The sequence below is a fragment of the Nelumbo lutea genome, chromosome 1 (genome assembly GCF_056320005.1).
Source record: "Nelumbo lutea isolate HS-2025 chromosome 1, American lotus-T2T, whole genome shotgun sequence".
Classification (NCBI taxonomy): domain Eukaryota; kingdom Viridiplantae; phylum Streptophyta; class Magnoliopsida; order Proteales; family Nelumbonaceae; genus Nelumbo; species Nelumbo lutea.
In genome coordinates, this window is record NC_142684.1 from 166,212,426 (window position 1) to 166,239,704 (window position 27,279).

General features: G+C 37.8%; 1 protein-coding gene and 4 non-coding genes across 5 annotated transcripts in view; all 5 read left to right on the forward strand.

Annotated features, from left to right (window-relative positions):
• The window catches only part of LOC148878954 (CwfJ-like family protein), a 72,496-nt gene that overhangs the window by 25,103 nt on the left and 20,114 nt on the right, over positions 1 to 27,279 (forward strand). The window lies entirely within an intron of this gene.
• LOC148878955 (small nucleolar RNA R71) lies at positions 3,835 to 3,941 on the forward strand. Its single transcript, XR_016106320.1, has one exon. It is a non-coding gene; the product is annotated as a small nucleolar RNA R71 (small nucleolar RNA).
• On the forward strand, positions 10,722 to 10,828 carry LOC148878956 (small nucleolar RNA R71). Its single transcript, XR_016106321.1, has one exon. It is a non-coding gene; the product is annotated as a small nucleolar RNA R71 (small nucleolar RNA).
• LOC148878957 (small nucleolar RNA R71) lies at positions 17,608 to 17,714 on the forward strand. Its single transcript, XR_016106322.1, has one exon. It is a non-coding gene; the product is annotated as a small nucleolar RNA R71 (small nucleolar RNA).
• On the forward strand, positions 24,497 to 24,603 carry LOC148878958 (small nucleolar RNA R71). The gene has a single exon (XR_016106323.1). It is a non-coding gene; the product is annotated as a small nucleolar RNA R71 (small nucleolar RNA).

Here is a 27,279-nt window from a genome sequence, read left to right on the forward strand (position 1 = left end):
TATATCCGTTGTTAAAATATGAGTGCTTAAATAATTTCTTACTATTTCAACCCATGTCCTTTTTGGTACGCCCCTATCTCTTCTAGCCCCTTCAACTTGCAACAGATTGCTTCTTCTTATAGTTGCTGTAGATAGTCTTCTATGCATGTGACTGACTGACTGAACCATCTTAGATTACCTATTGAAGCTGCTCCCAGGTTCTTTTAAATGACTTTTGATGTGTGGCTCATTGTGACACTAGCAAGTGCACTAGCCGTTCAAGTAATAAAGTAGTGAGTGAAGTATCGTTCCCACGAGGATTTAGGAAACAATTACCAATACTAAATTGAACATTTCTTATCTGATCAACAAATAAATCAAAACTCTAATGAAAGCTAAGAAATCCTAAATTAAAATCTATCTAAATCATTGGTCCAATTGCCTTCAATTCAGGTTAGAAGAGTAAGCAGTAAATGTCAATCTCAGAATTCAGCAATCTATCAATTTGGATCATTCGAATGAATCATGATTGAGCCTTGGTTTGATGAAACCCCAAGGTCATGAACAGCCTCTCTCAAGCGCATGTTCATCCTATGCATGAGTGACGGTTCTTCTATCTCTAGCAAGAATCTAATCCCCATGCATGCATTTCTTCAAACACTTCTAAGGCATCAATTCAAATCTGAATTGATCACCAACTGAATTGTGCAAGTTATCTCTAACCTTGCACTCAATTCAGTTCTTGAATAGTAGATCTGAATTCCTAGAGTCTCTCTCAAGCACTCTAGGAATTCCAAGCTGTAGATTAATTCGCCCAATCTGAAATTTGCAGATCTGAATTCTCTTTCAAGCAATTCAGATCTTGCAATCTCAGATCTGAGAATTCAGATCTGAGTTTTGAAGGTTAGTTGGCCGAATTGATCTGCAATCACACCCTTATTCAAGAAACTTCAAGTACAATGCATGATCATTTGAATGAATCAAAAAGAATTAGATTGCTGAACTGAAATTTTACAAGCTGAAATACATCAAGGAAGAATGGAAACAAGGAGAAAGAAGAAAGAACATATAACTAAGAAACTGAATTCAAATCAAAAGAGAATGAAACTACAAATGATTTATTACAAAAAATCTTTGAATCACAATCCCTCAATTCGAACTCACCTTCTTCTTCTAGCTTGCTTGTCTTGAACTTCCTTCAGCCCTTCTTCTTCTTCTTCCTTGCGCCTAGCCTTCTTCTCTTCTCTTCTCTCAAGGTGGCTGAACCTCTAAGAGTGGGAGAGCCTTTCTCTCAAGCAATTGAACAACTTTCTCCCCTCCTAGAGGCCTCCTTATATAGTTTTTCAAGGGGGCTCTTGCCCCTTCTTGAAGCCTCTAGAATGGGGTGTATTACACCCCTCATGAACCTTCTAGAGTGCTCCCTCCTTCTCTTCAAGAAACTCCTAGAAGTTGCCGCCCCTAGCTCCCTTTGGGCTGCTATTTGGGCTACAACTTAGCTTGCTTTTGAGCTCATGTGGGCTACACTCTAGGCTGTTATTTGGGCTAAAAATGGGCCTTCCTTGCTGGGCCGAATTCTCCTCATAGCTAGGCTTTATTTTCTTGGGTTTTCTCAAGGAATTCACTTGCTCTTTTTGGGCCGAAGTGCTCTCTCTTGCTTCCATGACCGGGCTGGACTGAAATTGGTCTTTTTGAACCTTCTTTTCTTGCCTTTTTCCTTCCTTTTCTTGGATTGATTATCCCTGAACTTATTCTTAGCATTAAGCTAAATTAAGGCAAAAATTAATAAAACCAGCATAAAATTCCATGCTAAAGTCCTCAAAAATTATAGATAAATTGTAAGTTCATCAAATACCCCCACACTTAAGCTTTTGCTTGTCCTCAAGCAAAGACATCAGCCATAAACTTAACATTCCCCCCTTCTGTTCTCACCATTTACCTGGTGAACTTTTTAAGATAGAAATGCATTGAGTAGTCGGGGAACTTTTGTAAGTGCTCAACTCTTATTCTTGTAAATTACCAATTAAGATATGTATCAGATCCAAGGAAAGGAGAATATGAATTTCATCATAGTCTACCCTTCACTCCTAATTCATATATAAATCAGCTCCTTAATTGTCAAGGTTAATAATCAAATTTCACTAAGTTTCACATCTGTAACTGAATATCAATGAGAGTTCAACTTTAGAGTGCCCCTTTGAACCTCAGCTATCACCACAATTTCTTAATTCTAGGGGTGAGTGCATCTTATGCTCCATCTCACCCTTTTCTTTTCTTTTTTTTTTTTTTTTTTTTTTTTTTTTTTCGGTGTGAGTGCATTTTATGCTCCATCTCACACACTTTTCTATCTCTTTTTTTTTTTTTTTTTTTTTTTTTTTTTTTTTTTTTTGGTGTGAGTGCATCTTATGCTCCATCTCACACTGGTCACTTACTTGAGGTAGGACTCATGTTCTGAGCTGCTAGTTTTACTATTCAACTCAAAATAGCGGAGTCAATTTGGGCTTTTGTCCTTCTTTGCAATTATTGAACCTCAAGAATTAGCACTTCAGATGTGCACTAGCTCTCTTGACCATTAACAATGAAATCAAGGGCTTCCATACACATGAAGGAAGTTAGGGCTAGTCATGCTGAAAGGCATATTCAGCTCCCCTTTTCTCTTGCATATATCAAATTGGGTCATTCACAAGAATAAAAACTTAACAAGTACATCAGTCTCCCTCAACTCATTGAATTTCTTCTTAAAAAAAATCATCAAATAAATAGTAATGAACTTGAGGGGTTCCAGTCTTTTTTTGGGTTATGTCATTGCCTGCATATGTGTGTTGGGGTGCATGGTTTCAGCCCTCATACCCTAGCCTCGGGCTCACTCCCCCACACTTAAGATGAACATTGTCCTCAATGTTCGTAGTGTTAGGCAGTAACAATAAAACTAGCAAGAGCATCATCAAGTAATAGGAGGTATTTAGAGGACTTCCCTGAAGATCATTCTTAAATTCTGCAATATGTTGTCGGTGGAAAACTTCTTCTGCTAGAAATCACTTGCAAACTAGAAGAGGAGATCAGTATCTTTATTCAATTAAATTCTAAGAAAAACTAACTAAACTTAAATGCTATGAAAAATAAAAACAAAAAGCAAGTAAGACAGTTTATGACTAAGTATCTGAATTGGGAATTCTCCCAACAGCCTCTTGTTCCCTTGGGTTTACCATGGTGTTACTAGGTAAGGTACCCGGAGCCCTTTCTGAAATCATCTGTGCCAGTTGCCCAACCTGAGTTTCCAAGTTCCTTATCGATGTTTCGTTTTTCTGAAATCTATTTTCCGCACTAGCTATGAACTTGGTCATCAGCTCCTCCAAGTTAGATTTTGGTTCCGGCTGATAGAAGTTTTGGTGGAAAGGCTTAGGTGCATGCTGATTCAGGTGGCCTCTCCATCCGGGGTTATGGGCATGATGGTACTGATTTCCTGGCTGTCTTGTAAAGTTGCCAACAAAGTCTACTTGTTCTGTGGACTGAAAAGTCTGACTGCCAACTTGGAATTCAGTGCTATCATGGCCTCCCCCACACTTATCATACTGTATATGCATAGCTTCCATCTGCATCTCATCAAATTTTTTTCTAAGTGCTCCTATTTGTGCAGAGAGAGCTGTGTATGTATCCACATTATGAAGGCCATGCTGCTTTCTAACTGGTGTCCTTTCTGAATGCCATTGGTAGTTATTGGCTGCCATCTCCTCGATGAGTGCATGGGCAACCTCAGGAGTCTTATTGTTTATGGAGCCCCCAGCTGCTGCATCTAAGATGGTCTTGTTTGAATCGGTCAGACCATTATAAAATGTTTGCACCTGCAGCCAAATCGGAAGGCCATGGTGAGGAACCCTCCTTAGTAGCTCCTTGTAACGTTCCCAGGACTCATAGAGAGATTCCCCCTCTTGCTGGAAAAAAGTAGTGATGTCATTCCTCATTTTAGCAGTTTTAGAAGGGGGAAAATATTTAGAGAGAAAACGGCTGGCCATTTCGTCCCATGTGGCTATAGATCCTGCCGGTAATGAGTTCAACCAAGCTTTGGCTTTATCCTTCAAAGAAAATGGGAATAACCTCAGCCGGATGGCATCATCACTTACCCCATTGTGTTTGAAGGTGTCACAGATTTCCAAGAAGTTAGCAATATGGGCATTCGGATCCTCATGGGCCATACCACAAAACTGAACCGTATTTTGTATCATTTGGATTATGGCCGGTTTAATTTCGAAGTTATTGGCAGCAATAGTTGGCCTGATAATGCTGGAGACAGTCCCGGTGAGGGTAGGCTTGGCATAATCCATCATAGTTCTTTGTTCAGCCATTTCTTGTGCTTCTTGTCTGACTTGCTTAGCAGCTCTCAAACGGACACGGAGAGTCCGTTCAATCTCCGGGTCGTAAAGGATCTCTTCCAGTTCAGGTCTGCTTGTCATAAACTGTAAAGGTCAAAGCAATAAAAAGGCCAATATTCACAAAAGAAAATAAATAACTAATCCTATTACAACTGAAAATGTAAAGTGAAGTATTGGAATATACAAACCTACATCCTAAAATAAATAAATGCAGCTAACTAAAAGCATATCAACATTTTATTCAATATACAGAATTCAGTAGCAATTTACAAACAGGTCTGAATTCAGTAATCTCTGAGTAGAACAACAGTTTACAAATTCCTCTTCTTTATATTGCTGAAATCAGGGACGGGATTTAATTACACAGATCTAAACTGCTGAGAGCTGAAATCTCAGTAGCTACTGAGAACAGTAATATACAGTTATGAAATCTTAGCAGCTACTGAGGACAGCCAAGTGCGGATCAGCAGTGATTGTGTTCAGGTCTGAGTTTCATATTAAAAGGCTCTTCTGTGCTACTGAAGGTCAATACACTAAACTGAAGTCAATGTACAAAGGATTGATAGCAATTCAGACATCAGTTCTACACAAAATTGAGATCAGCTCTGAAATCTCAGAAGCCACTAAGAACAACAATAAATATAATAGCAGCTGCTGATAACAGTACAGTTGTGCTCAGGTCTGATTTCCATATTGGAAGGCTACTAAATATTAGATCTGAGCCCACTGTTTTGATGAGCTATGCATCACCAAACACCAGATGGAGTAGCCATACTAAAACTGAGCAATTCAGTAGGATAACCTACTGATATTAGCAATGAAACATGCTGTATATAGATCTGCACAAAACCGAAATCAATCAGTAGAAAAAAATAATCTGAAATCAGACCTGTATTCACCATGGTGTGGATGCTGGGATCTTATTTTCTTTTTCTTTTCTTTTTCTATTTTTCTTTTCTTTCCTTCTTTTTTTTTTTTTTTTTTTTAAAGGAAGAAAACTAAAACAAAATACAGCAATGCAACCAAAATCTTTTTGGATGAGTGCAGGTCTGATTGATGAATGCAATTCAGATCTGAACTCATTTTGAGATTTATTTATTTATTTATTTGTATTTTTTTTTTTTAGAACCAAAAGAAGAAGAGAAATTTGATTTGCATAAGCTACATTAAAACTGAAACTAAGGATGGAACAATCAAGTATCAAGAGAAGAAACATGGCTCCATCAATGTAGCCCTTGATGGAGTATACACTTATTGGAATGTAGTACACACGGCTGCACACACCCATTCAGATCTGTTAGACTTTCTATTCATGCACAGCTGAAATCAGAGCTATCTATCTTGAAAAAAAATTTCAAAGATCTGCCTAGGACAATTCACAGTGCCAATTTAGTAATGTTAATTGTAATACAAACCTGTTCAAAACCTGCCCTGGTTCAGTCTTGCTGTAGCAGGTCTGCTATAGTAGCCCTGCTATAGGTCTGAACTCTAATAGAAAAATGGTGTGGAAGTGCCACTTTTCATGAAATCTCTTGAGGCATAAAAAAAATTCTCAGATTAAATATACTTTTCTTCAACCAAATCAGCTTAGATAGATCGGAGTACAAGTTATTTAATACAGCAAAGTATGCCCTGTATCCTGCTCTGTTCACAACCCCAGTTCAGATCTAGGTGGTTGCAGATCCGAATTTCTTCAACCATGACTATCCAATTGTTTTTGGGAGATAGCAGATTTTTTGTAGGGTGTATTGGGGTGACGATAACCCCCAATTATCCTTTAAATTTACATCAGTTCAGGTCTGAGTTCAAGAGAACTCAGATCTGAACTGTTGCAGATCTGCTACAGCAGAACTCAGATCTGAGTTCTGATCCGAATCCTTGGTTTCCATGGTTCTTTCTCTTTCTTTTTTTTTTCACTATCTAAATATATATTTTTTTCTTTTTGTAATGAAAGAAAATAATAATAAAGGGCTGAGAACAGATTTTTTTTTTTTTTTTTTGAGTATTGCAGTTCTGCTATAGCAGAGTTCAGGTCTGAACTCAAGTCTGAGTTCGGATCTGAAATCTCAATTGCCTTACCTTCAGTTATTTCTACCAAATTGTTTTTGGGGAATAGTAGAAGTACCCTAGGGTGAATTGGGGTGGTGATGACACCCAATTCCCCTCAAAATTTCATCAGTTCAGGTCTGAGTTCAGAGGAACTCAGATCTGAACTGTTGCAGATCTGCAATAGCAGAATTCAGATGTGAATTCAAATCTGAATTCTGATCCGAATTCTCAATTGCTCCTCTTGTTGTTCAAAAGATCTCCCCTTTTTTTTTTCATTTGTTTTTTTTTTTTTTGTAATGAAAGAAAAGAATAATAAAATCTGAAACACAAGCAACTCTTTTCGGCTGAGTGCTGCAGATCTGAAATCTGCTGATCTGAGTGCCAAATGCAACTCAGATCTGCAACACTCATCTTTATGTGAATTTTTTTCCTTTTTTTTTTTCATTTTGAAGGGAACAACACCAAGATTGAATAGAAATCAAATATGCCTTTATTAAAATGAAACAGAAACAAAAAAAAAAAGAAAGTAATCTACTTAAGAAAGAAGAAACATAACTACAGTAGTACAGCAGTTGCATTCAAAACTAAAATGTAAAGTTAAGCAAATTAAACCAACTATGAATGCAATGCTGAATGATACCAGATTAAGAATGCTCAATGTTTCCTAATATTGCTTCTATAAATCCCCGGCAACGGCGCCAAAAACTTGATGTGTGGCTCATTGTGACACTAGCAAGTGCACTAGCCGTTCAAGTAATAAAGTAGTGAGTGAAGTATCGTTCCCACGAGGATTTAGGAAACAATTACCAATACTAAATTGAACATTTCTTATCTGATCAACAAATAAATCAAAACTCTAATGAAAGCTAAGAAATCCTAAATTAAAATCTATCTAAATCATTGGTCCAATTGCCTTCAATTCAGGTTAGAAGAGTAAGCAGTAAATGTCAATCTCAGAATTCAGCAATCTATCAATTTGGATCATTCGAATGAATCATGATTGAGCCTTGGTTTGATGAAACCCCAAGGTCATGAACAGCCTCTCTCAAGCGCATGTTCATCCTATGCATGAGTGACGGTTCTTCTATCTCTAGCAAGAATCTAATCCCCATGCATGCATTTCTTCAAACACTTCTAAGGCATCAATTCAAATCTGAATTGATCACCAACTGAATTGTGCAAGTTATCTCTAACCTTGCACTCAATTCAGTTCTTGAATAGTAGATCTGAATTCCTAGAGTCTCTCTCAAGCACTCTAGGAATTCCAAGCTGTAGATTAATTCGCCCAATCTGAAATTTGCAGATCTGAATTCTCTTTCAAGCAATTCAGATCTTGCAATCTCAGATCTGAGAATTCAGATCTGAGTTTTGAAGGTTAGTTGGCCGAATTGATCTGCAATCACACCCTTATTCAAGAAACTTCAAGTACAATGCATGATCATTTGAATGAATCAAAAAGAATTAGATTGCTGAACTGAAATTTTACAAGCTGAAATACATCAAGGAAGAATGGAAACAAGGAGAAAGAAGAAAGAACATATAACTAAGAAACTGAATTCAAATCAAAAGAGAATGAAACTACAAATGATTTATTACAAAAAATCTTTGAATCACAATCCCTCAATTCGAACTCACCTTCTTCTTCTAGCTTGCTTGTCTTGAACTTCCTTCAGCCCTTCTTCTTCTTCTTCCTTGCGCCTAGCCTTCTTCTCTTCTCTTCTCTCAAGGTGGCTGAACCTCTAAGAGTGGGAGAGCCTTTCTCTCAAGCAATTGAACAACTTTCTCCCCTCCTAGAGGCCTCCTTATATAGTTTTTCAAGGGGGCTCTTGCCCCTTCTTGAAGCCTCTAGAATGGGGTGTATTACACCCCTCATGAACCTTCTAGAGTGCTCCCTCCTTCTCTTCAAGAAACTCCTAGAAGTTGCCGCCCCTAGCTCCCTTTGGGCTGCTATTTGGGCTACAACTTAGCTTGCTTTTGAGCTCATGTGGGCTACACTCTAGGCTGTTATTTGGGCTAAAAATGGGCCTTCCTTGCTGGGCCGAATTCTCCTCATAGCTAGGCTTTATTTTCTTGGGTTTTCTCAAGGAATTCACTTGCTCTTTTTGGGCCGAAGTGCTCTCTCTTGCTTCCATGACCGGGCTGGACTGAAATTGGTCTTTTTGAACCTTCTTTTCTTGCCTTTTTCCTTCCTTTTCTTGGATTGATTATCCCTGAACTTATTCTTAGCATTAAGCTAAATTAAGGCAAAAATTAATAAAACCAGCATAAAATTCCATGCTAAAGTCCTCAAAAATTATAGATAAATTGTAAGTTCATCAAATACCCCCACACTTAAGCTTTTGCTTGTCCTCAAGCAAAGACATCAGCCATAAACTTAACATTCCCCCCTTCTGTTCTCACCATTTACCTGGTGAACTTTTTAAGATAGAAATGCATTGAGTAGTCGGGGAACTTTTGTAAGTGCTCAACTCTTATTCTTGTAAATTACCAATTAAGATATGTATCAGATCCAAGGAAAGGAGAATATGAATTTCATCATAGTCTACCCTTCACTCCTAATTCATATATAAATCAGCTCCTTAATTGTCAAGGTTAATAATCAAATTTCACTAAGTTTCACATCTGTAACTGAATATCAATGAGAGTTCAACTTTAGAGTGCCCCTTTGAACCTCAGCTATCACCACAATTTCTTAATTCTAGGGGTGAGTGCATCTTATGCTCCATCTCACCCTTTTCTTTTCTTTTTTTTTTTTTTTTTTTTTTTTTTTTTTTCGGTGTGAGTGCATTTTATGCTCCATCTCACACACTTTTCTATCTCTTTTTTTTTTTTTTTTTTTTTTTTTTTTTTTTTTTTTGGTGTGAGTGCATCTTATGCTCCATCTCACACTGGTCACTTACTTGAGGTAGGACTCATGTTCTGAGCTGCTAGTTTTACTATTCAACTCAAAATAGCGGAGTCAATTTGGGCTTTTGTCCTTCTTTGCAATTATTGAACCTCAAGAATTAGCACTTCAGATGTGCACTAGCTCTCTTGACCATTAACAATGAAATCAAGGGCTTCCATACACATGAAGGAAGTTAGGGCTAGTCATGCTGAAAGGCATATTCAGCTCCCCTTTTCTCTTGCATATATCAAATTGGGTCATTCACAAGAATAAAAACTTAACAAGTACATCAGTCTCCCTCAACTCATTGAATTTCTTCTTAAAAAAAATCATCAAATAAATAGTAATGAACTTGAGGGGTTCCAGTCTTTTTTTGGGTTATGTCATTGCCTGCATATGTGTGTTGGGGTGCATGGTTTCAGCCCTCATACCCTAGCCTCGGGCTCACTCCCCCACACTTAAGATGAACATTGTCCTCAATGTTCGTAGTGTTAGGCAGTAACAATAAAACTAGCAAGAGCATCATCAAGTAATAGGAGGTATTTAGAGGACTTCCCTGAAGATCATTCTTAAATTCTGCAATATGTTGTCGGTGGAAAACTTCTTCTGCTAGAAATCACTTGCAAACTAGAAGAGGAGATCAGTATCTTTATTCAATTAAATTCTAAGAAAAACTAACTAAACTTAAATGCTATGAAAAATAAAAACAAAAAGCAAGTAAGACAGTTTATGACTAAGTATCTGAATTGGGAATTCTCCCAACAGCCTCTTGTTCCCTTGGGTTTACCATGGTGTTACTAGGTAAGGTACCCGGAGCCCTTTCTGAAATCATCTGTGCCAGTTGCCCAACCTGAGTTTCCAAGTTCCTTATCGATGTTTCGTTTTTCTGAAATCTATTTTCCGCACTAGCTATGAACTTGGTCATCAGCTCCTCCAAGTTAGATTTTGGTTCCGGCTGATAGAAGTTTTGGTGGAAAGGCTTAGGTGCATGCTGATTCAGGTGGCCTCTCCATCCGGGGTTATGGGCATGATGGTACTGATTTCCTGGCTGTCTTGTAAAGTTGCCAACAAAGTCTACTTGTTCTGTGGACTGAAAAGTCTGACTGCCAACTTGGAATTCAGTGCTATCATGGCCTCCCCCACACTTATCATACTGTATATGCATAGCTTCCATCTGCATCTCATCAAATTTTTTTCTAAGTGCTCCTATTTGTGCAGAGAGAGCTGTGTATGTATCCACATTATGAAGGCCATGCTGCTTTCTAACTGGTGTCCTTTCTGAATGCCATTGGTAGTTATTGGCTGCCATCTCCTCGATGAGTGCATGGGCAACCTCAGGAGTCTTATTGTTTATGGAGCCCCCAGCTGCTGCATCTAAGATGGTCTTGTTTGAATCGGTCAGACCATTATAAAATGTTTGCACCTGCAGCCAAATCGGAAGGCCATGGTGAGGAACCCTCCTTAGTAGCTCCTTGTAACGTTCCCAGGACTCATAGAGAGATTCCCCCTCTTGCTGGAAAAAAGTAGTGATGTCATTCCTCATTTTAGCAGTTTTAGAAGGGGGAAAATATTTAGAGAGAAAACGGCTGGCCATTTCGTCCCATGTGGCTATAGATCCTGCCGGTAATGAGTTCAACCAAGCTTTGGCTTTATCCTTCAAAGAAAATGGGAATAACCTCAGCCGGATGGCATCATCACTTACCCCATTGTGTTTGAAGGTGTCACAGATTTCCAAGAAGTTAGCAATATGGGCATTCGGATCCTCATGGGCCATACCACAAAACTGAACCGTATTTTGTATCATTTGGATTATGGCCGGTTTAATTTCGAAGTTATTGGCAGCAATAGTTGGCCTGATAATGCTGGAGACAGTCCCGGTGAGGGTAGGCTTGGCATAATCCATCATAGTTCTTTGTTCAGCCATTTCTTGTGCTTCTTGTCTGACTTGCTTAGCAGCTCTCAAACGGACACGGAGAGTCCGTTCAATCTCCGGGTCGTAAAGGATCTCTTCCAGTTCAGGTCTGCTTGTCATAAACTGTAAAGGTCAAAGCAATAAAAAGGCCAATATTCACAAAAGAAAATAAATAACTAATCCTATTACAACTGAAAATGTAAAGTGAAGTATTGGAATATACAAACCTACATCCTAAAATAAATAAATGCAGCTAACTAAAAGCATATCAACATTTTATTCAATATACAGAATTCAGTAGCAATTTACAAACAGGTCTGAATTCAGTAATCTCTGAGTAGAACAACAGTTTACAAATTCCTCTTCTTTATATTGCTGAAATCAGGGACGGGATTTAATTACACAGATCTAAACTGCTGAGAGCTGAAATCTCAGTAGCTACTGAGAACAGTAATATACAGTTATGAAATCTTAGCAGCTACTGAGGACAGCCAAGTGCGGATCAGCAGTGATTGTGTTCAGGTCTGAGTTTCATATTAAAAGGCTCTTCTGTGCTACTGAAGGTCAATACACTAAACTGAAGTCAATGTACAAAGGATTGATAGCAATTCAGACATCAGTTCTACACAAAATTGAGATCAGCTCTGAAATCTCAGAAGCCACTAAGAACAACAATAAATATAATAGCAGCTGCTGATAACAGTACAGTTGTGCTCAGGTCTGATTTCCATATTGGAAGGCTACTAAATATTAGATCTGAGCCCACTGTTTTGATGAGCTATGCATCACCAAACACCAGATGGAGTAGCCATACTAAAACTGAGCAATTCAGTAGGATAACCTACTGATATTAGCAATGAAACATGCTGTATATAGATCTGCACAAAACCGAAATCAATCAGTAGAAAAAAATAATCTGAAATCAGACCTGTATTCACCATGGTGTGGATGCTGGGATCTTATTTTCTTTTTCTTTTCTTTTTCTATTTTTCTTTTCTTTCCTTCTTTTTTTTTTTTTTTTTTTAAAGGAAGAAAACTAAAACAAAATACAGCAATGCAACCAAAATCTTTTTGGATGAGTGCAGGTCTGATTGATGAATGCAATTCAGATCTGAACTCATTTTGAGATTTATTTATTTATTTATTTGTATTTTTTTTTTTTAGAACCAAAAGAAGAAGAGAAATTTGATTTGCATAAGCTACATTAAAACTGAAACTAAGGATGGAACAATCAAGTATCAAGAGAAGAAACATGGCTCCATCAATGTAGCCCTTGATGGAGTATACACTTATTGGAATGTAGTACACACGGCTGCACACACCCATTCAGATCTGTTAGACTTTCTATTCATGCACAGCTGAAATCAGAGCTATCTATCTTGAAAAAAAATTTCAAAGATCTGCCTAGGACAATTCACAGTGCCAATTTAGTAATGTTAATTGTAATACAAACCTGTTCAAAACCTGCCCTGGTTCAGTCTTGCTGTAGCAGGTCTGCTATAGTAGCCCTGCTATAGGTCTGAACTCTAATAGAAAAATGGTGTGGAAGTGCCACTTTTCATGAAATCTCTTGAGGCATAAAAAAAATTCTCAGATTAAATATACTTTTCTTCAACCAAATCAGCTTAGATAGATCGGAGTACAAGTTATTTAATACAGCAAAGTATGCCCTGTATCCTGCTCTGTTCACAACCCCAGTTCAGATCTAGGTGGTTGCAGATCCGAATTTCTTCAACCATGACTATCCAATTGTTTTTGGGAGATAGCAGATTTTTTGTAGGGTGTATTGGGGTGACGATAACCCCCAATTATCCTTTAAATTTACATCAGTTCAGGTCTGAGTTCAAGAGAACTCAGATCTGAACTGTTGCAGATCTGCTACAGCAGAACTCAGATCTGAGTTCTGATCCGAATCCTTGGTTTCCATGGTTCTTTCTCTTTCTTTTTTTTTTCACTATCTAAATATATATTTTTTTCTTTTTGTAATGAAAGAAAATAATAATAAAGGGCTGAGAACAGATTTTTTTTTTTTTTTTTGAGTATTGCAGTTCTGCTATAGCAGAGTTCAGGTCTGAACTCAAGTCTGAGTTCGGATCTGAAATCTCAATTGCCTTACCTTCAGTTATTTCTACCAAATTGTTTTTGGGGAATAGTAGAAGTACCCTAGGGTGAATTGGGGTGGTGATGACACCCAATTCCCCTCAAAATTTCATCAGTTCAGGTCTGAGTTCAGAGGAACTCAGATCTGAACTGTTGCAGATCTGCAATAGCAGAATTCAGATGTGAATTCAAATCTGAATTCTGATCCGAATTCTCAATTGCTCCTCTTGTTGTTCAAAAGATCTCCCCTTTTTTTTTTCATTTGTTTTTTTTTTTTTTGTAATGAAAGAAAAGAATAATAAAATCTGAAACACAAGCAACTCTTTTCGGCTGAGTGCTGCAGATCTGAAATCTGCTGATCTGAGTGCCAAATGCAACTCAGATCTGCAACACTCATCTTTATGTGAATTTTTTTCCTTTTTTTTTTTCATTTTGAAGGGAACAACACCAAGATTGAATAGAAATCAAATATGCCTTTATTAAAATGAAACAGAAACAAAAAAAAAAAGAAAGTAATCTACTTAAGAAAGAAGAAACATAACTACAGTAGTACAGCAGTTGCATTCAAAACTAAAATGTAAAGTTAAGCAAATTAAACCAACTATGAATGCAATGCTGAATGATACCAGATTAAGAATGCTCAATGTTTCCTAATATTGCTTCTATAAATCCCCGGCAACGGCGCCAAAAACTTGATGTGTGGCTCATTGTGACACTAGCAAGTGCACTAGCCGTTCAAGTAATAAAGTAGTGAGTGAAGTATCGTTCCCACGAGGATTTAGGAAACAATTACCAATACTAAATTGAACATTTCTTATCTGATCAACAAATAAATCAAAACTCTAATGAAAGCTAAGAAATCCTAAATTAAAATCTATCTAAATCATTGGTCCAATTGCCTTCAATTCAGGTTAGAAGAGTAAGCAGTAAATGTCAATCTCAGAATTCAGCAATCTATCAATTTGGATCATTCGAATGAATCATGATTGAGCCTTGGTTTGATGAAACCCCAAGGTCATGAACAGCCTCTCTCAAGCGCATGTTCATCCTATGCATGAGTGACGGTTCTTCTATCTCTAGCAAGAATCTAATCCCCATGCATGCATTTCTTCAAACACTTCTAAGGCATCAATTCAAATCTGAATTGATCACCAACTGAATTGTGCAAGTTATCTCTAACCTTGCACTCAATTCAGTTCTTGAATAGTAGATCTGAATTCCTAGAGTCTCTCTCAAGCACTCTAGGAATTCCAAGCTGTAGATTAATTCGCCCAATCTGAAATTTGCAGATCTGAATTCTCTTTCAAGCAATTCAGATCTTGCAATCTCAGATCTGAGAATTCAGATCTGAGTTTTGAAGGTTAGTTGGCCGAATTGATCTGCAATCACACCCTTATTCAAGAAACTTCAAGTACAATGCATGATCATTTGAATGAATCAAAAAGAATTAGATTGCTGAACTGAAATTTTACAAGCTGAAATACATCAAGGAAGAATGGAAACAAGGAGAAAGAAGAAAGAACATATAACTAAGAAACTGAATTCAAATCAAAAGAGAATGAAACTACAAATGATTTATTACAAAAAATCTTTGAATCACAATCCCTCAATTCGAACTCACCTTCTTCTTCTAGCTTGCTTGTCTTGAACTTCCTTCAGCCCTTCTTCTTCTTCTTCCTTGCGCCTAGCCTTCTTCTCTTCTCTTCTCTCAAGGTGGCTGAACCTCTAAGAGTGGGAGAGCCTTTCTCTCAAGCAATTGAACAACTTTCTCCCCTCCTAGAGGCCTCCTTATATAGTTTTTCAAGGGGGCTCTTGCCCCTTCTTGAAGCCTCTAGAATGGGGTGTATTACACCCCTCATGAACCTTCTAGAGTGCTCCCTCCTTCTCTTCAAGAAACTCCTAGAAGTTGCCGCCCCTAGCTCCCTTTGGGCTGCTATTTGGGCTACAACTTAGCTTGCTTTTGAGCTCATGTGGGCTACACTCTAGGCTGTTATTTGGGCTAAAAATGGGCCTTCCTTGCTGGGCCGAATTCTCCTCATAGCTAGGCTTTATTTTCTTGGGTTTTCTCAAGGAATTCACTTGCTCTTTTTGGGCCGAAGTGCTCTCTCTTGCTTCCATGACCGGGCTGGACTGAAATTGGTCTTTTTGAACCTTCTTTTCTTGCCTTTTTCCTTCCTTTTCTTGGATTGATTATCCCTGAACTTATTCTTAGCATTAAGCTAAATTAAGGCAAAAATTAATAAAACCAGCATAAAATTCCATGCTAAAGTCCTCAAAAATTATAGATAAATTGTAAGTTCATCAAATACCCCCACACTTAAGCTTTTGCTTGTCCTCAAGCAAAGACATCAGCCATAAACTTAACATTCCCCCCTTCTGTTCTCACCATTTACCTGGTGAACTTTTTAAGATAGAAATGCATTGAGTAGTCGGGGAACTTTTGTAAGTGCTCAACTCTTATTCTTGTAAATTACCAATTAAGATATGTATCAGATCCAAGGAAAGGAGAATATGAATTTCATCATAGTCTACCCTTCACTCCTAATTCATATATAAATCAGCTCCTTAATTGTCAAGGTTAATAATCAAATTTCACTAAGTTTCACATCTGTAACTGAATATCAATGAGAGTTCAACTTTAGAGTGCCCCTTTGAACCTCAGCTATCACCACAATTTCTTAATTCTAGGGGTGAGTGCATCTTATGCTCCATCTCACCCTTTTCTTTTCTTTTTTTTTTTTTTTTTTTTTTTTTTTTTTTCGGTGTGAGTGCATTTTATGCTCCATCTCACACACTTTTCTATCTCTTTTTTTTTTTTTTTTTTTTTTTTTTTTTTTTTTTTTTGGTGTGAGTGCATCTTATGCTCCATCTCACACTGGTCACTTACTTGAGGTAGGACTCATGTTCTGAGCTGCTAGTTTTACTATTCAACTCAAAATAGCGGAGTCAATTTGGGCTTTTGTCCTTCTTTGCAATTATTGAACCTCAAGAATTAGCACTTCAGATGTGCACTAGCTCTCTTGACCATTAACAATGAAATCAAGGGCTTCCATACACATGAAGGAAGTTAGGGCTAGTCATGCTGAAAGGCATATTCAGCTCCCCTTTTCTCTTGCATATATCAAATTGGGTCATTCACAAGAATAAAAACTTAACAAGTACATCAGTCTCCCTCAACTCATTGAATTTCTTCTTAAAAAAAATCATCAAATAAATAGTAATGAACTTGAGGGGTTCCAGTCTTTTTTTGGGTTATGTCATTGCCTGCATATGTGTGTTGGGGTGCATGGTTTCAGCCCTCATACCCTAGCCTCGGGCTCACTCCCCCACACTTAAGATGAACATTGTCCTCAATGTTCGTAGTGTTAGGCAGTAACAATAAAACTAGCAAGAGCATCATCAAGTAATAGGAGGTATTTAGAGGACTTCCCTGAAGATCATTCTTAAATTCTGCAATATGTTGTCGGTGGAAAACTTCTTCTGCTAGAAATCACTTGCAAACTAGAAGAGGAGATCAGTATCTTTATTCAATTAAATTCTAAGAAAAACTAACTAAACTTAAATGCTATGAAAAATAAAAACAAAAAGCAAGTAAGACAGTTTATGACTAAGTATCTGAATTGGGAATTCTCCCAACAGCCTCTTGTTCCCTTGGGTTTACCATGGTGTTACTAGGTAAGGTACCCGGAGCCCTTTCTGAAATCATCTGTGCCAGTTGCCCAACCTGAGTTTCCAAGTTCCTTATCGATGTTTCGTTTTTCTGAAATCTATTTTCCGCACTAGCTATGAACTTGGTCATCAGCTCCTCCAAGTTAGATTTTGGTTCCGGCTGATAGAAGTTTTGGTGGAAAGGCTTAGGTGCATGCTGATTCAGGTGGCCTCTCCATCCGGGGTTATGGGCATGATGGTACTGATTTCCTGGCTGTCTTGTAAAGTTGCCAACAAAGTCTACTTGTTCTGTGGACTGAAAAGTCTGACTGCCAACTTGGAATTCAGTGCTATCATGGCCTCCCCCACACTTATCATACTGTATATGCATAGCTTCCATCTGCATCTCATCAAATTTTTTTCTAAGTGCTCCTATTTGTGCAGAGAGAGCTGTGTATGTATCCACATTATGAAGGCCATGCTGCTTTCTAACTGGTGTCCTTTCTGAATGCCATTGGTAGTTATTGGCTGCCATCTCCTCGATGAGTGCATGGGCAACCTCAGGAGTCTTATTGTTTATGGAGCCCCCAGCTGCTGCATCTAAGATGGTCTTGTTTGAATCGGTCAGACCATTATAAAATGTTTGCACCTGCAGCCAAATCGGAAGGCCATGGTGAGGAACCCTCCTTAGTAGCTCCTTGTAACGTTCCCAGGACTCATAGAGAGATTCCCCCTCTTGCTGGAAAAAAGTAGTGATGTCATTCCTCATTTTAGCAGTTTTAGAAGGGGGAAAATATTTAGAGAGAAAACGGCTGGCCATTTCGTCCCATGTGGCTATAGATCCTGCCGGTAATGAGTTCAACCAAGCTTTGGCTTTATCCTTCAAAGAAAATGGGAATAACCTCAGCCGGATGGCATCATCACTTACCCCATTGTGTTTGAAGGTGTCACAGATTTCCAAGAAGTTAGCAATATGGGCATTCGGATCCTCATGGGCCATACCACAAAACTGAACCGTATTTTGTATCATTTGGATTATGGCCGGTTTAATTTCGAAGTTATTGGCAGCAATAGTTGGCCTGATAATGCTGGAGACAGTCCCGGTGAGGGTAGGCTTGGCATAATCCATCATAGTTCTTTGTTCAGCCATTTCTTGTGCTTCTTGTCTGACTTGCTTAGCAGCTCTCAAACGGACACGGAGAGTCCGTTCAATCTCCGGGTCGTAAAGGATCTCTTCCAGTTCAGGTCTGCTTGTCATAAACTGTAAAGGTCAAAGCAATAAAAAGGCCAATATTCACAAAAGAAAATAAATAACTAATCCTATTACAACTGAAAATGTAAAGTGAAGTATTGGAATATACAAACCTACATCCTAAAATAAATAAATGCAGCTAACTAAAAGCATATCAACATTTTATTCAATATACAGAATTCAGTAGCAATTTACAAACAGGTCTGAATTCAGTAATCTCTGAGTAGAACAACAGTTTACAAATTCCTCTTCTTTATATTGCTGAAATCAGGGACGGGATTTAATTACACAGATCTAAACTGCTGAGAGCTGAAATCTCAGTAGCTACTGAGAACAGTAATATACAGTTATGAAATCTTAGCAGCTACTGAGGACAGCCAAGTGCGGATCAGCAGTGATTGTGTTCAGGTCTGAGTTTCATATTAAAAGGCTCTTCTGTGCTACTGAAGGTCAATACACTAAACTGAAGTCAATGTACAAAGGATTGATAGCAATTCAGACATCAGTTCTACACAAAATTGAGATCAGCTCTGAAATCTCAGAAGCCACTAAGAACAACAATAAATATAATAGCAGCTGCTGATAACAGTACAGTTGTGCTCAGGTCTGATTTCCATATTGGAAGGCTACTAAATATTAGATCTGAGCCCACTGTTTTGATGAGCTATGCATCACCAAACACCAGATGGAGTAGCCATACTAAAACTGAGCAATTCAGTAGGATAACCTACTGATATTAGCAATGAAACATGCTGTATATAGATCTGCACAAAACCGAAATCAATCAGTAGAAAAAAATAATCTGAAATCAGACCTGTATTCACCATGGTGTGGATGCTGGGATCTTATTTTCTTTTTCTTTTCTTTTTCTATTTTTCTTTTCTTTCCTTCTTTTTTTTTTTTTTTTTTTTAAAGGAAGAAAACTAAAACAAAATACAGCAATGCAACCAAAATCTTTTTGGATGAGTGCAGGTCTGATTGATGAATGCAATTCAGATCTGAACTCATTTTGAGATTTATTTATTTATTTATTTGTATTTTTTTTTTTTAGAACCAAAAGAAGAAGAGAAATTTGATTTGCATAAGCTACATTAAAACTGAAACTAAGGATGGAACAATCAAGTATCAAGAGAAGAAACATGGCTCCATCAATGTAGCCCTTGATGGAGTATACACTTATTGGAATGTAGTACACACGGCTGCACACACCCATTCAGATCTGTTAGACTTTCTATTCATGCACAGCTGAAATCAGAGCTATCTATCTTGAAAAAAAATTTCAAAGATCTGCCTAGGACAATTCACAGTGCCAATTTAGTAATGTTAATTGTAATACAAACCTGTTCAAAACCTGCCCTGGTTCAGTCTTGCTGTAGCAGGTCTGCTATAGTAGCCCTGCTATAGGTCTGAACTCTAATAGAAAAATGGTGTGGAAGTGCCACTTTTCATGAAATCTCTTGAGGCATAAAAAAAATTCTCAGATTAAATATACTTTTCTTCAACCAAATCAGCTTAGATAGATCGGAGTACAAGTTATTTAATACAGCAAAGTATGCCCTGTATCCTGCTCTGTTCACAACCCCAGTTCAGATCTAGGTGGTTGCAGATCCGAATTTCTTCAACCATGACTATCCAATTGTTTTTGGGAGATAGCAGATTTTTTGTAGGGTGTATTGGGGTGACGATAACCCCCAATTATCCTTTAAATTTACATCAGTTCAGGTCTGAGTTCAAGAGAACTCAGATCTGAACTGTTGCAGATCTGCTACAGCAGAACTCAGATCTGAGTTCTGATCCGAATCCTTGGTTTCCATGGTTCTTTCTCTTTCTTTTTTTTTTCACTATCTAAATATATATTTTTTTCTTTTTGTAATGAAAGAAAATAATAATAAAGGGCTGAGAACAGATTTTTTTTTTTTTTTTTGAGTATTGCAGTTCTGCTATAGCAGAGTTCAGGTCTGAACTCAAGTCTGAGTTCGGATCTGAAATCTCAATTGCCTTACCTTCAGTTATTTCTACCAAATTGTTTTTGGGGAATAGTAGAAGTACCCTAGGGTGAATTGGGGTGGTGATGACACCCAATTCCCCTCAAAATTTCATCAGTTCAGGTCTGAGTTCAGAGGAACTCAGATCTGAACTGTTGCAGATCTGCAATAGCAGAATTCAGATGTGAATTCAAATCTGAATTCTGATCCGAATTCTCAATTGCTCCTCTTGTTGTTCAAAAGATCTCCCCTTTTTTTTTTCATTTGTTTTTTTTTTTTTTGTAATGAAAGAAAAGAATAATAAAATCTGAAACACAAGCAACTCTTTTCGGCTGAGTGCTGCAGATCTGAAATCTGCTGATCTGAGTGCCAAATGCAACTCAGATCTGCAACACTCATCTTTATGTGAATTTTTTTCCTTTTTTTTTTTCATTTTGAAGGGAACAACACCAAGATTGAATAGAAATCAAATATGCCTTTATTAAAATGAAACAGAAACAAAAAAAAAAAGAAAGTAATCTACTTAAGAAAGAAGAAACATAACTACAGTAGTACAGCAGTTGCATTCAAAACTAAAATGTAAAGTTAAGCAAATTAAACCAACTATGAATGCAATGCTGAATGATACCAGATTAAGAATGCTCAATGTTTCCTAATATTGCTTCTATAAATCCCCGGCAACGGCGCCAAAAACTTGATGTGTGGCTCATTGTGACACTAGCAAGTGCACTAGCCGTTCAAGTAATAAAGTAGTGAGTGAAGTATCGTTCCCACGAGGATTTAGGAAACAATTACCAATACTAAATTGAACATTTCTTATCTGATCAACAAATAAATCAAAACTCTAATGAAAGCTAAGAAATCCTAAATTAAAATCTATCTAAATCATTGGTCCAATTGCCTTCAATTCAGGTTAGAAGAGTAAGCAGTAAATGTCAATCTCAGAATTCAGCAATCTATCAATTTGGATCATTCGAATGAATCATGATTGAGCCTTGGTTTGATGAAACCCCAAGGTCATGAACAGCCTCTCTCAAGCGCATGTTCATCCTATGCATGAGTGACGGTTCTTCTATCTCTAGCAAGAATCTAATCCCCATGCATGCATTTCTTCAAACACTTCTAAGGCATCAATTCAAATCTGAATTGATCACCAACTGAATTGTGCAAGTTATCTCTAACCTTGCACTCAATTCAGTTCTTGAATAGTAGATCTGAATTCCTAGAGTCTCTCTCAAGCACTCTAGGAATTCCAAGCTGTAGATTAATTCGCCCAATCTGAAATTTGCAGATCTGAATTCTCTTTCAAGCAATTCAGATCTTGCAATCTCAGATCTGAGAATTCAGATCTGAGTTTTGAAGGTTAGTTGGCCGAATTGATCTGCAATCACACCCTTATTCAAGAAACTTCAAGTACAATGCATGATCATTTGAATGAATCAAAAAGAATTAGATTGCTGAACTGAAATTTTACAAGCTGAAATACATCAAGGAAGAATGGAAACAAGGAGAAAGAAGAAAGAACATATAACTAAGAAACTGAATTCAAATCAAAAGAGAATGAAACTACAAATGATTTATTACAAAAAATCTTTGAATCACAATCCCTCAATTCGAACTCACCTTCTTCTTCTAGCTTGCTTGTCTTGAACTTCCTTCAGCCCTTCTTCTTCTTCTTCCTTGCGCCTAGCCTTCTTCTCTTCTCTTCTCTCAAGGTGGCTGAACCTCTAAGAGTGGGAGAGCCTTTCTCTCAAGCAATTGAACAACTTTCTCCCCTCCTAGAGGCCTCCTTATATAGTTTTTCAAGGGGGCTCTTGCCCCTTCTTGAAGCCTCTAGAATGGGGTGTATTACACCCCTCATGAACCTTCTAGAGTGCTCCCTCCTTCTCTTCAAGAAACTCCTAGAAGTTGCCGCCCCTAGCTCCCTTTGGGCTGCTATTTGGGCTACAACTTAGCTTGCTTTTGAGCTCATGTGGGCTACACTCTAGGCTGTTATTTGGGCTAAAAATGGGCCTTCCTTGCTGGGCCGAATTCTCCTCATAGCTAGGCTTTATTTTCTTGGGTTTTCTCAAGGAATTCACTTGCTCTTTTTGGGCCGAAGTGCTCTCTCTTGCTTCCATGACCGGGCTGGACTGAAATTGGTCTTTTTGAACCTTCTTTTCTTGCCTTTTTCCTTCCTTTTCTTGGATTGATTATCCCTGAACTTATTCTTAGCATTAAGCTAAATTAAGGCAAAAATTAATAAAACCAGCATAAAATTCCATGCTAAAGTCCTCAAAAATTATAGATAAATTGTAAGTTCATCAAATACCCCCACACTTAAGCTTTTGCTTGTCCTCAAGCAAAGACATCAGCCATAAACTTAACATTCCCCCCTTCTGTTCTCACCATTTACCTGGTGAACTTTTTAAGATAGAAATGCATTGAGTAGTCGGGGAACTTTTGTAAGTGCTCAACTCTTATTCTTGTAAATTACCAATTAAGATATGTATCAGATCCAAGGAAAGGAGAATATGAATTTCATCATAGTCTACCCTTCACTCCTAATTCATATATAAATCAGCTCCTTAATTGTCAAGGTTAATAATCAAATTTCACTAAGTTTCACATCTGTAACTGAATATCAATGAGAGTTCAACTTTAGAGTGCCCCTTTGAACCTCAGCTATCACCACAATTTCTTAATTCTAGGGGTGAGTGCATCTTATGCTCCATCTCACCCTTTTCTTTTCTTTTTTTTTTTTTTTTTTTTTTTTTTTTTTTTTCGGTGTGAGTGCATTTTATGCTCCATCTCACACACTTTTCTATCTCTTTTTTTTTTTTTTTTTTTTTTTTTTTTTTTTTTTTTTGGTGTGAGTGCATCTTATGCTCCATCTCACACTGGTCACTTACTTGAGGTAGGACTCATGTTCTGAGCTGCTAGTTTTACTATTCAACTCAAAATAGCGGAGTCAATTTGGGCTTTTGTCCTTCTTTGCAATTATTGAACCTCAAGAATTAGCACTTCAGATGTGCACTAGCTCTCTTGACCATTAACAATGAAATCAAGGGCTTCCATACACATGAAGGAAGTTAGGGCTAGTCATGCTGAAAGGCATATTCAGCTCCCCTTTTCTCTTGCATATATCAAATTGGGTCATTCACAAGAATAAAAACTTAACAAGTACATCAGTCTCCCTCAACTCATTGAATTTCTTCTTAAAAAAAATCATCAAATAAATAGTAATGAACTTGAGGGGTTCCAGTCTTTTTTTGGGTTATGTCATTGCCTGCATATGTGTGTTGGGGTGCATGGTTTCAGCCCTCATACCCTAGCCTCGGGCTCACTCCCCCACACTTAAGATGAACATTGTCCTCAATGTTCGTAGTGTTAGGCAGTAACAATAAAACTAGCAAGAGCATCATCAAGTAATAGGAGGTATTTAGAGGACTTCCCTGAAGATCATTCTTAAATTCTGCAATATGTTGTCGGTGGAAAACTTCTTCTGCTAGAAATCACTTGCAAACTAGAAGAGGAGATCAGTATCTTTATTCAATTAAATTCTAAGAAAAACTAACTAAACTTAAATGCTATGAAAAATAAAAACAAAAAGCAAGTAAGACAGTTTATGACTAAGTATCTGAATTGGGAATTCTCCCAACAGCCTCTTGTTCCCTTGGGTTTACCATGGTGTTACTAGGTAAGGTACCCGGAGCCCTTTCTGAAATCATCTGTGCCAGTTGCCCAACCTGAGTTTCCAAGTTCCTTATCGATGTTTCGTTTTTCTGAAATCTATTTTCCGCACTAGCTATGAACTTGGTCATCAGCTCCTCCAAGTTAGATTTTGGTTCCGGCTGATAGAAGTTTTGGTGGAAAGGCTTAGGTGCATGCTGATTCAGGTGGCCTCTCCATCCGGGGTTATGGGCATGATGGTACTGATTTCCTGGCTGTCTTGTAAAGTTGCCAACAAAGTCTACTTGTTCTGTGGACTGAAAAGTCTGACTGCCAACTTGGAATTCAGTGCTATCATGGCCTCCCCCACACTTATCATACTGTATATGCATAGCTTCCATCTGCATCTCATCAAATTTTTTTCTAAGTGCTCCTATTTGTGCAGAGAGAGCTGTGTATGTATCCACATTATGAAGGCCATGCTGCTTTCTAACTGGTGTCCTTTCTGAATGCCATTGGTAGTTATTGGCTGCCATCTCCTCGATGAGTGCATGGGCAACCTCAGGAGTCTTATTGTTTATGGAGCCCCCAGCTGCTGCATCTAAGATGGTCTTGTTTGAATCGGTCAGACCATTATAAAATGTTTGCACCTGCAGCCAAATCGGAAGGCCATGGTGAGGAACCCTCCTTAGTAGCTCCTTGTAACGTTCCCAGGACTCATAGAGAGATTCCCCCTCTTGCTGGAAAAAAGTAGTGATGTCATTCCTCATTTTAGCAGTTTTAGAAGGGGGAAAATATTTAGAGAGAAAACGGCTGGCCATTTCGTCCCATGTGGCTATAGATCCTGCCGGTAATGAGTTCAACCAAGCTTTGGCTTTATCCTTCAAAGAAAATGGGAATAACCTCAGCCGGATGGCATCATCACTTACCCCATTGTGTTTGAAGGTGTCACAGATTTCCAAGAAGTTAGCAATATGGGCATTCGGATCCTCATGGGCCATACCACAAAACTGAACCGTATTTTGTATCATTTGGATTATGGCCGGTTTAATTTCGAAGTTATTGGCAGCAATAGTTGGCCTGATAATGCTGGAGACAGTCCCGGTGAGGGTAGGCTTGGCATAATCCATCATAGTTCTTTGTTCAGCCATTTCTTGTGCTTCTTGTCTGACTTGCTTAGCAGCTCTCAAACGGACACGGAGAGTCCGTTCAATCTCCGGGTCGTAAAGGATCTCTTCCAGTTCAGGTCTGCTTGTCATAAACTGTAAAGGTCAAAGCAATAAAAAGGCCAATATTCACAAAAGAAAATAAATAACTAATCCTATTACAACTGAAAATGTAAAGTGAAGTATTGGAATATACAAACCTACATCCTAAAATAAATAAATGCAGCTAACTAAAAGCATATCAACATTTTATTCAATATACAGAATTCAGTAGCAATTTACAAACAGGTCTGAATTCAGTAATCTCTGAGTAGAACAACAGTTTACAAATTCCTCTTCTTTATATTGCTGAAATCAGGGACGGGATTTAATTACACAGATCTAAACTGCTGAGAGCTGAAATCTCAGTAGCTACTGAGAACAGTAATATACAGTTATGAAATCTTAGCAGCTACTGAGGACAGCCAAGTGCGGATCAGCAGTGATTGTGTTCAGGTCTGAGTTTCATATTAAAAGGCTCTTCTGTGCTACTGAAGGTCAATACACTAAACTGAAGTCAATGTACAAAGGATTGATAGCAATTCAGACATCAGTTCTACACAAAATTGAGATCAGCTCTGAAATCTCAGAAGCCACTAAGAACAACAATAAATATAATAGCAGCTGCTGATAACAGTACAGTTGTGCTCAGGTCTGATTTCCATATTGGAAGGCTACTAAATATTAGATCTGAGCCCACTGTTTTGATGAGCTATGCATCACCAAACACCAGATGGAGTAGCCATACTAAAACTGAGCAATTCAGTAGGATAACCTACTGATATTAGCAATGAAACATGCTGTATATAGATCTGCACAAAACCGAAATCAATCAGTAGAAAAAAATAATCTGAAATCAGACCTGTATTCACCATGGTGTGGATGCTGGGATCTTATTTTCTTTTTCTTTTCTTTTTCTATTTTTCTTTTCTTTCCTTCTTTTTTTTTTTTTTTTTTTAAAGGAAGAAAACTAAAACAAAATACAGCAATGCAACCAAAATCTTTTTGGATGAGTGCAGGTCTGATTGATGAATGCAATTCAGATCTGAACTCATTTTGAGATTTATTTATTTATTTATTTGTATTTTTTTTTTTTAGAACCAAAAGAAGAAGAGAAATTTGATTTGCATAAGCTACATTAAAACTGAAACTAAGGATGGAACAATCAAGTATCAAGAGAAGAAACATGGCTCCATCAATGTAGCCCTTGATGGAGTATACACTTATTGGAATGTAGTACACACGGCTGCACACACCCATTCAGATCTGTTAGACTTTCTATTCATGCACAGCTGAAATCAGAGCTATCTATCTTGAAAAAAAATTTCAAAGATCTGCCTAGGACAATTCACAGTGCCAATTTAGTAATGTTAATTGTAATACAAACCTGTTCAAAACCTGCCCTGGTTCAGTCTTGCTGTAGCAGGTCTGCTATAGTAGCCCTGCTATAGGTCTGAACTCTAATAGAAAAATGGTGTGGAAGTGCCACTTTTCATGAAATCTCTTGAGGCATAAAAAAAATTCTCAGATTAAATATACTTTTCTTCAACCAAATCAGCTTAGATAGATCGGAGTACAAGTTATTTAATACAGCAAAGTATGCCCTGTATCCTGCTCTGTTCACAACCCCAGTTCAGATCTAGGTGGTTGCAGATCCGAATTTCTTCAACCATGACTATCCAATTGTTTTTGGGAGATAGCAGATTTTTTGTAGGGTGTATTGGGGTGACGATAACCCCCAATTATCCTTTAAATTTACATCAGTTCAGGTCTGAGTTCAAGAGAACTCAGATCTGAACTGTTGCAGATCTGCTACAGCAGAACTCAGATCTGAGTTCTGATCCGAATCCTTGGTTTCCATGGTTCTTTCTCTTTCTTTTTTTTTTCACTATCTAAATATATATTTTTTTCTTTTTGTAATGAAAGAAAATAATAATAAAGGGCTGAGAACAGATTTTTTTTTTTTTTTTTGAGTATTGCAGTTCTGCTATAGCAGAGTTCAGGTCTGAACTCAAGTCTGAGTTCGGATCTGAAATCTCAATTGCCTTACCTTCAGTTATTTCTACCAAATTGTTTTTGGGGAATAGTAGAAGTACCCTAGGGTGAATTGGGGTGGTGATGACACCCAATTCCCCTCAAAATTTCATCAGTTCAGGTCTGAGTTCAGAGGAACTCAGATCTGAACTGTTGCAGATCTGCAATAGCAGAATTCAGATGTGAATTCAAATCTGAATTCTGATCCGA